Source organism: Parambassis ranga, chromosome 15, assembly GCF_900634625.1.
Source record: "Parambassis ranga chromosome 15, fParRan2.1, whole genome shotgun sequence".
Classification (NCBI taxonomy): Eukaryota; Metazoa; Chordata; class Actinopteri; family Ambassidae; genus Parambassis; species Parambassis ranga.
In genome coordinates this window covers 20,991,257-21,001,298 of record NC_041035.1, presented here as the reverse complement: position 1 = coordinate 21,001,298, position 10,042 = coordinate 20,991,257, and the positions used below count along the sequence as shown (strand labels likewise).

General features: G+C 50.3%; 1 protein-coding gene across 4 annotated transcripts in view; it reads right to left on the bottom strand.

Moving 5' to 3' along the window:
• The window catches only part of sertad2b (SERTA domain containing 2b), a 45,656-nt gene that overhangs the window by 24,509 nt on the left and 11,105 nt on the right, over nt 1-10,042 (bottom strand). For 3 of the 4 annotated variants that reach the window (XR_003671793.1, XR_003671794.1, XM_028422833.1), the window contains exon 1: nt 6,571-6,662. The exons of the other annotated variant lie outside the window; for it this stretch is intronic. The gene's annotated coding sequence lies outside the window, so the exon portion shown is untranslated. Of the gene's footprint in view, nt 1-6,570; nt 6,663-10,042 lie in introns of those variants that run through there. 4 annotated transcript variants of the gene reach the window in all.

Sequence of the window (10,042 nt, the reverse complement as noted above, 5' to 3'; positions counted from 1 at the left end):
AAACACAGTCAGCTGGGAATTCACCCAAAGAGATGACAAAGAATGGGATGGGGGAGAGGGGGAGGAGGAGGAGGAGGAAGAGGAGGTGGGTGGCAGGAAGGAAGAGGAGGAGGAGGAGGAGGAGGAGGAGGAGTGAGAAGAGGAAGTAGAGGAGAGTAGGTGAGAGACATTCTCTCATCATTGGTTCAGTGAAACTGCTGCTGAGCAGCAAACTGAAGCCGCTCTCTGCTGCAGGCCTGATTCATGAATCCACGTTCTTCGGTGTTCGCTGCAGACCGTGTGACTGATTCTGTGTGTGAAGAGAAGGTGATGATCTGAACTTCAGGGCAGTGACCGTGCCTCCAACATGCTGCAGCTAGCGTGCAGCTAATCTGCTGACACGCTGATGTTTCATTCATTTTAAAACCTGTGCAGAAAGACTGGTGCTTTCACAGACCGGCCTCCACCATCAGACACCGGAGCGCTCTGCCTGCTGTCACACAGCCTGCTCCGTGTGGACTTGTAACAGTTTCGGTGGCTGTCTGTCACTCTGTCTGCTCCTCCTCCCTCTCAGTGTTGCTGTCAGTCGGACAGCGACAGACACAAACTGCTGCCGCTGCCTCTGGAGTATCAGGAAGTTGGTGTAAAAACACTGAGCCCGCACCACACGGGCCAGCCTTCACTCCCCGCCACCCTGTCACCGCTTCACCTCCTTCCCCTTCCATGGACCACAGCAGACCAGGAGCACCCCACAGAGCTGCAGCAGACCCAGCGTCTTCACATCACAGTCTGGTCGCACAAATCCATCAGCTGCACATGTTTCTGCTTCTACCATCAAATCTAAGGACAAAATGCCACTGACGAACAGCTATGTAGCTCGTTAGCCAGCTACACCTCGTCACTACATACACAGTATGTACAGTGTTAGATCAGACTGACAGAAGACAGCAGCAGAGATGGCTTCAGAGCGGCTGTGTGACTGAGAGCTGAAGCAGCTGCGCATGTCTGACTCACTGAGTCATGGTGGGGTGTTTAGACACACACATGCACACACACACAGTGCAGGGCTGACATACCAGAGGTGCCCCACCCCTTACATTCCGCTTCATTATCATCCTCCTCCTCTCAGCTCACACTTTCTTTACATCACACACACTCCCTGCTTGCACTGACTGTCAAAGTTCACAGGCCCAGAACCATCCTACACCCTGACCCAGGTCCAAACACATGAAACTACAGCACTCTGGAATGGAGCAACAGACTTTACTCAAGGACACTGTGACTTTGGCTGGCTGCACACTGAAGGCATCTTTACAAACGTGAGAGGCCGCAGACATCAGCACAGTTTCAACCAATGATCACCAACAGAATCCTCTGAACGCACACATGAGAGGGTTCAAGCGGACTGCTGCTGTCCCCACGAACGAGGTCTCACAGAAACAATCAAACTTGACTTTGACAGAAAAACAAAGATGAAGGACGGTGTCAGCTGTGACATGTCTGCACGAGACGCTGTGAGCAGTGTGTGTTTTACCATGTTTGTGAGCCATCCACGTACACAGCATCCAGTTAGTGATGCCTGTTCTACTGCGTCGCTAACCTTAACAGAGTCTCACAAAAGTAGCTGATTCCTTCTTAATGTAATGAGCAGTCTGGGCAGATTGAACTTTAAAAAGTTATCATTTAAAATATTTCCTGCAACAGAGCACATCCTGAAAATTCAACACAAATCCAAATCAATACATAAATGTCGTCCAGCAGGGCGATCTGATCCATGAAGAGTGAAGACCTCTCAAAATAAACACTCCTCCTGGTTTTGCCTGCAGCCTGAAATGTGCCCAAATATCCGGATACAAAACCCAGAAGTGAGCACAGACGGGCCCACACAGCTCGGCCCCGCTGCAGGATTAACTGTAACTGATCAGGACCATGTAAAAAGAAGGAGCACCAAAATGCAACCTGAGATAAACAGGCGCACTTCTGCTGAAGAGTGTGGTGATGCCTTCAAGGGACAGGAAAAAAGATAAGATGGGAAGAAAAGGCTGGACTGGTTTAATGTGAAAGTTCTGAGGTCAGGTGCCTGCAAACGCACACCGGACATGTGCAGGGAGAATATCATCCTGGGTGTGTGTGTGTGTGTGTCTGTGTGTGTGCAGTAGTGCAGTGCTAGTGGATGGACTCTGCAGTGATATTATGATCCTGTAACCGGATACGCTGGTTTCCATGCCTGAGCTGCACAGCCACCCCTCCCCCTCACCTCCACACCAGGCTATTTCAGGTTCTCTACAAGTGTGGACGCACACACATACGCACACACACACACACACAGCTGCAGTGATGAATGCACTGTGCTGCATGTGTGTGTGTGACATGCATGGATCTCTGCATTAAGGCAAACACTTGCAGTGTAGTGAGCTCGGCTCTGCACATGAGGACAACACCGTCCAACTCCGTGTCATTTCTGTGTCTCTCTCCCTCTCCAAACACACACACACACACACACACACACACAATGTCAAACTAGTAAACACATTCCAGACAAAACCCAGAGGAAGAGATCAGACCAGATCCACGACGCTCAATAGCAGCAGCTACGCCTCCACACACAGCTGGGGATAGGGTTACACTATGACGGTATTACTACTGTTTCCAGCACTGCAGCTACCACAGCTCACACAGGTCGACCAGCTCCGTGACACTTCTGAGTGTTTGCACACATTAAAGCTGACTCAGTCATCAGGAATCCTGAACGACACTCAGCCAGCAGATTTCCTGCTAAAATCTAACTTCGAGGCAGACAGGAAAACACTGAGTGTGTGTGTGTGTGTGTGTGTGTGTGTGTGTGTGTGTGTGTGTGTGTTACTCAACAGCTGATCCTCAACAGACAGAAACAATCAGGGTTCAGTGTGAAGAGTGAAATGCTTGAAACACGCTCTTATTTTGAAACTGCTGTAGAACAACAGAGGACAGATGGTAGCAGAGTCCAAACCAAAATAAATAAGCCTGGAAACAATGTCCGTGTGTGTGTGTGTGTGTGTGTGTGTGTGTGTGTGTGTGTTCCCTCACAGTGATCATAAACACTCACATGACAGAGGTCAGCTGGTATCAGACAGAGAATTCACTACAATCTCTTACATAAGGACAGACCTGGTTACAAAACACCGCGGCTCCCACTGCGCAACTCACGGCATCCCATTAATACAGAGGCGCCGGCGCCCAAACGGCCGGGCCACGTTACACGCCGTGCACAGGAAGACAGAGGCGCCGACAGCAGAGTCAGTGACTCATCATGAAACTACACTCAGCAGAACGTTTACCCACATTCATGTCACAAATCCTCTGAAAACAGCCACTCCAAACTCCAACTCCCACAATCCACTGGGCTGGCTGCTGCTCCGAACGGCCAATCAGAGTCATCACAGTGAGGTTAACCTCTGACAGCAGACAGACTATAAGCTGTCTGTGTCCTCACAGTAACAGACTGTGTCTGTGGCTCTCAGTCTGTCTCCTCCTGTTTCTTTTGGGGGTCATGGAGTCTGGATCCAGCTGTCCTCGGTCCCTGTCCTGTCAGATGTTTGTGGACGCTGCAGCCAGAGACTCCAGCAGCTGCCCCTGCCCGGGACCAGCAGCTCTGCACCGTCTGATTCCTCTGACCTGCCTGCTGCTCCTCTAAGCAGCCCTGAACGTCCCACATTAAGCTGTAACGTCTCAGTAAGGCGGAGTATCGGGGACATGTGTAAAAACAAAACTCAGCCAGAGGAGGGAAGGAGCTGCAGAATGTTTCCACCGATGAGCAAGACATGTTGGATGACAGACTTTTCTCTCGGTGCTGATTAACTCTTTAACCCCGAGGTGAGAGATGACACGCTGTAAAGGGGGAGGTGTTACATGAGAGGGTGTGGGTATTTCTGAGGAGCAAAAAGACATTTTGGAGGGAGGAGGTCTGATCAGACCTGGTTCTACAGCTGAGGAGTTTCCCTTTAGGTAAGCTAAATAAAAACAGCAACCAAGACATTTACAGGGAGTCGATCACAGCAGAGGGAGCTCACCGAGTGGAGCCGGCGTCCCCTGAGCTGAGGCTCCCGTCCTGACTGCAGCGGTCTGAAGCTCCACAACAACATCAGGGACGATGCACTGATGTACGCCGAGGATAACATCAGCTGTCACTGCACACTTACATCAGCATACAGCGTCTCAATATCCTAAATCATGTTTATTCACACACACACACACTGGCCTGCTCCCTCTCACACACACTCCAGTCTATAAATAAAAGGCAGAAGAAGAGAGCAGATTTAGGTCAGCAGACGTGTCTACATGCCGCTCCACTCTTTCCACCAGGAGGGGGGGGACAAAGCTTCAGAGGCTACAGAGAGGCCCGGTCCCCGTGTGCTACAGTGCTGCCCTCTTATTACTGCAGCAGAACGGGCCTTATTAGCTCAGCGCTCTGCTCCTCGCAGCAGCCTCATTACTGCTGCTGCACCTGCAGCCATGCTGCTGCTGCTGCTGCTGCTGCTGCTGCACTGTGAGCTCCATCACCGCTCCTTCATCCATCCTCGCTAATATCAATAAGCTATCAATACACCTGAGCCCTGCCGACAGACGCCGGCAGCTGTCACCTCTTCTTTTCATTTCAAGGCTCCATCAGGATCATGAGGAGATAAACGTTTTGCATCTAAATCCAGTTTTTCTGCCACCAGCGGACAGAAATGAATCCTCAGATGCAGCCCACAGCTCTTTACATTTAGTTTGAGTGTCAGGTGGATGATGACTGACTCACTGATCACATTTACGATCAGCTCACAGAACGCCACGGCTGTTAAACTGCAGGCGCTTTGCTACCAGAAGTCTTCACCTTTCACCCTCTGCTGCACAGATCCCAGCCTCATGATGGTGTCTGCTTCAAACATGGCGGCGTCTATAATCAATACATTTCAGCCTTCCAAATGTGGAAGCACGGCGTCCAGCTGTACAGTCAATGGGCAGCGTGCAGCAGAACAACTTCCTGCATGCTACAGAGTTAGGGGTGGAGCGGTTCGGTTCGTGTCACGGTTCTGAGGTCACGGTTTTCGGTTTGGTTCACATTGTTGAGGTTTTTTCTACTTTTAACACTCTGGAAATACAAAATACATCCTAATTATGCAACATTCACCATATTTAAGAATCAGCTCAGTGTTTCCATCATCATATCAGGTCAATGTCATTTCTTTTTCATTTCTATATAGCACCAGGTCATTGTCCACCGGTGCTCATTTCATGCTAGTTGAATAGCCTGAACTCTACGACTACGCTAGGCTAAGCTAACGGTGCTGATGTCCGTGGGTTTTATTTTTCTTTTTGCCATTGTAAGCCATGAACCGAAACACGTGTACCGAACGGTTCGGATTTTTTTCCTGAACCGTCCCACCCCTGTACAGCTTTCTGTAGTCCAACCAGGAAGTTAGCGTTTCCACAAACAGCCAATAGGATTCCTTCACTGTCTTTGGATTATAGCAGTAAATAAATGAGGTGAATGATCCTCACAGGTGTAGTTCAGCAGGATCACTTTACCATTACTGAAGCTAAAAGCTAATGCTACGCTATAAAGCATCTACAGCAGGGTCACATGACCACAGCATCAGCACCACCAGGTTCAGCACAAACACCTGGATGACCTGTAATGACCTCGTCTGTAGTCCCATTAGCCACTTGTTAGCATGTAGCCTGTGTTCAGTGTGTTTTGTTCAGTGCGGTGGACCGACAGCAGCAGCAGCTGTTTAAAATAATCATATTGATCTGGAATCCTGCCTCCTCCGCCTGCGTGTCCTTCAGAGAGTGAACTTTCTGTGACTGTGGACGCCGCCGCCTGCAGCTTCCTGAGGGGTTCCCCATTCAGCAGAACTCTGGGCTGTCCTCCCCCGCATCTGTCTGCGGGGAGTCCAGCTGACCCGTCAGACCCTGCAGGTCACAGCAGCGGAGGAAGAGCTGCTGTCAGTGCATCATGATGTGCTGCCCCCTCCTCTCAGCACGGCCCTAACCGACCCGGTCCTGACCGACCCGGCCCTGACCGACCCGGTCCAGAACACTGGAGGACACATCACCTCACACAGCAACATGTTTCCCTTTCTGTGTGAATGATGTGGACTCTGTCCCAGCCTGGGACGGATCAGGTACTGTACTCTGTCACTCTCCACCACAGCAGCAGGCTTCAGCTGGATTTAACCCTTTCATTCTGTGTCTTTTGTTTACAGCCTGATCTGGACACTCTGAGCAGCAGCTGCAGAGCTGCGCCGGTGTGTGAGGCTGTTTTGGGAAATGAAAAGTTTGATGACAGACTTTTCTCTCGCTGCTGATTCACTCTGAAACTGACTGAGTGTGAGACACGGTCTGAGTGGAAGCGAGGCGCTGACGCGTAATGGAAGACATTATCCGTCTAATGCCGTCAAACTTTTCCCAGCAGGCAGACCCAGCAGCGCTCAGAGAGGCAGCCGCGTCCTGCTCGCCTCTATTATTCATCAGAACCCAGGCGACACCGAGCTGCGCCCGGACAAACGTGCGTAACAAACACTTCGGACTTCTGCTTTGAATTTCGGACACAAACGTCTGTCTTACCGCGTCCCGGTCCGCCGGAGGCTCACGCAGAAACATGGAGGGTATTTAAACAGTCCCGACGCCCGCAGAAAAACAATCCGTCCTCGCTCCCGGAGACTCTGTGACACAATGGCGCTGATAGCAGGAGGAGGAACCAGACCGCCTCCGCGCACAGGAACGCAGCGGCGTTCACGGACCGTCGGTCCCGAGGCAATCTGCACGTGCACTTCACAGCCTCTGCGGTTTGCTGTCATTTCAGGCGAAAGAGGCGCGAGATCCTTAAAACATCCGCTCTGTGACGTCACCACAAATAAACTAAACAAGTAAACATGTTAAAAATAATATATTATATGAATATTACCAATACTTATTGGATTTATTTTTATTTCATACTTTATTTTAGTAAAATCATCCCAAAAAACTGAATGTAAAAGAATGTAATCTATCTTTTAAATATTGTTATAGGCATAATCAATAATAGCTCCTTACAGCACTTTGTTTGTTTTGCAGTGATAAATAAATAACAGTCCTGTAAAGGGTTAAGTTGATTTGATGATCGCTGCAGGACAGTCTGTGGGTTTCAGTGGTCATCATTATGTAACTAATGTGTTATTACTGACAGGCCAGGATCCATTTTGTTACAGGTGTCAAATGTCCGAGGTGCACGTGAAGGCATCAGGAGAAGCTGAAACCGAGCAGCTGCCCCGAGTAGCAGCGCGTCAACCTGGCTCCGCCCACCGCTTCAAACCCCCACACCCACCTACACACACCGCACGCACGCAGACACACGCACGCACGCAGACTTTTCTCTCTCTCGTCAGAACCACGTTCACATCATCCACAGTGGTCTGTGCTTTCTCTCTGCTCCACTTCCACCAAAAACCTCACATCATTAACTGTTACTGACACAGAGCGGTGAGCCGGCTCAGACCCGAGCAGTGGGCCGGCTCAGACCCGAGCAGTGAGCCGGCTCAGACCCGAGCAGTGGGCCGGCGGTGCTGGTCAGTTGGTGTGTGTGTTCATCCTGCTCTGAAACAGATGGCACAGGGACGTCCAGTAAACTCTAACAAAACTCAGCCCACACACAGACAACAACACCAGCCTCGCCGACAGTGTCCAGGGGGGCACAGACTGGGCATCTTAGACCGTCTGTGGTCCGGATGCCCCCTCCCCACTCACCCAGCTGTGTGTCAGTGTGTTTTCCCTTCTGTTAGGGCCCAGTGTTCACAGTGTAGGTAAGAAAGAGTTAATATTTCTTATTCTTCCACATTCCAACACAAAGATCAGGAAACATGAACACAACAGGTCTCAGAGACAGACTGCAGCACACATGAGTGACAGCAGCAGAAGCCTCCAGGACCTGCAGTGTGGTGCTCGGTGCTAAAGGCCGCGCGAAACCAGGAAGTGGCGCTAAAAAGCCATTCATGCATCTGAGAGAAAACACAACATTCATGCTGCACTCGATGCCATGCTGGCACCAAAGTCACTTGGCGTGGTGGTGTCATGTGACTACGCTGTAGTTCCTGTTGACAGCGTTGCTATTGTCGAAATCATCTGCATTTTAAACCTTGAAGCAGAGTAACTCTACAAGTCCAGTTACCCTGTTTGCTAATGCTGATCAATGAAACATTATCCAAGGTGCAACTTTATCCACGACAAGTCAACACCTGAGACACAACTGCAGATCGAACTGTAGCAGTCAGGCACAGCAGCACACTGTGCTGAGTATCATGATCCTGCAGCTCTGAGACCTCAGCTGCAGAGTGTGTGTGAGTGTGTGTGTGTCTGCAGCTTCTGCGGTGAATGGAGATCTGATTTTAGTCCTGCGTTCATCTCTCTGGACTCTGAGTTGACTCATGAATGCCGAGCAGCGAGGAGGGATGGCTCTAAATAAAGATTTCAGGTCAAAAACAGGAAATGGCTCAGTGAGCAGGGAGGGCAGGGCCATAGCAACACCAACTGGAGAGCTGCACCCACAACATCCCTCCCTCACTCCCTCCCTCCCTCTATCTCTCCAGCTCGCCTTTATTTCCCCGTCTGTGTAAAATCGGATCAGCACAGTTTGATTTCTCTGCCTCTGTCTTCATCGCTCTGGCTCTGTCCCTTCATTTCATTTTTTTATCATTTTATCATCATCACAATTATCAGATAAAGAATGTCACAAAATGGTGCATTCAACCCACACTGAAGACCAGAAGGGGACATGTCAGAGACCGTTTGTGTCACTATCAGTGTGAGGCTGAGTCACGGTGAGTTCACTGGTGCGACTCGCCACCCGGTGTGTGAAGCTTCCATCCATCACTCCACCCAGAGGTGCTGGATTCTGAGCGTTACTAGAATCAGATCATGGAGATCCAGTTTTACTCGAAGTGACAGCACACGGTGCGTTTATACATAACGTCTGTGAACTCACACAGGAGCAGCAGCAGCTGATTCATGTGTGTGTGTGTGTGTGTGTGTGTGTGTGTGTTTTACGTGGCTGATTAATCACTGAAATGATCAGTGACAGACCTCTGCTGAACGGGTGGGAAGAACACGTATGGGTTAATAAGTATCTGTATTTTATCTTATTTTGCTCATACTGGACTTTTCCACAGCTAACGGCTACAGTTAGCGCCACAAAATAGGGGCGGGGCAGAGGAGAAGACCATGTGACACAGATACAGGAAGTGACTCAACCATCTGGATTGAAGTCTCCATGCTGTTGACCGTAGGTTTCTGAGGACTCTTTTTTATATTTGCTGCTTCGACCTCACCTAACACAGACCTCCCTGACCCCGAGAGGTCACAGGCGCCTGATCCAAGAAGCCACGAGCCGACCCCGACTCAAGAAGACCCGCCGCACACTCAACCTAAAAACTCAAAGATGGCGTATCAGCAGCAACAGTGAAGTCTGTGAGGAGAATATCATCACCACAGCTAGACAGGGGTGTGGCACACAAGATGGAGAAAAAGAAGGGGGGAGAGGATGGGAGGCAGGGGAAGGGGTCCACACTCACCAAAACACCCATCTGCCTTGGTTCCCATTCTCTCTCCCTCTCTCTCTTTGTCTCTCTCTCTCTTTGTGTCTTTGCCACTCTCTTTATTAGTGTCCATCACCCCCCCACCTCACAGCTGCTGCCTCGGTCACATGCAGCATCCTTCATGTGAAACATCTTCGACACCATTTCAGGCCATGTAAACACAAAGCTGGACCCCCTCCATTCACACACACACACACACACACACACAAAACTCCCTTTCTTCCCGTCGCACCGACACTTCAAACACTGCTGCGAGTGTACGAGGAAGCAGAGAGAGTCGCACATAAGCGCCCAGAGTGTAGACACTCCTCTCAAGTCTCACTGTGACTGATGAGTCCGAGGCCTTTTTCTGCATGTACTCACGTAGCATATAGCATCCTTTAGCTCACAGGACGAGCGGCACAGATTCCTGCCTCATGTGTGTGACAGGTGGGTGCCCGCGTGGACAGGAATGATGCTACCCAACATGG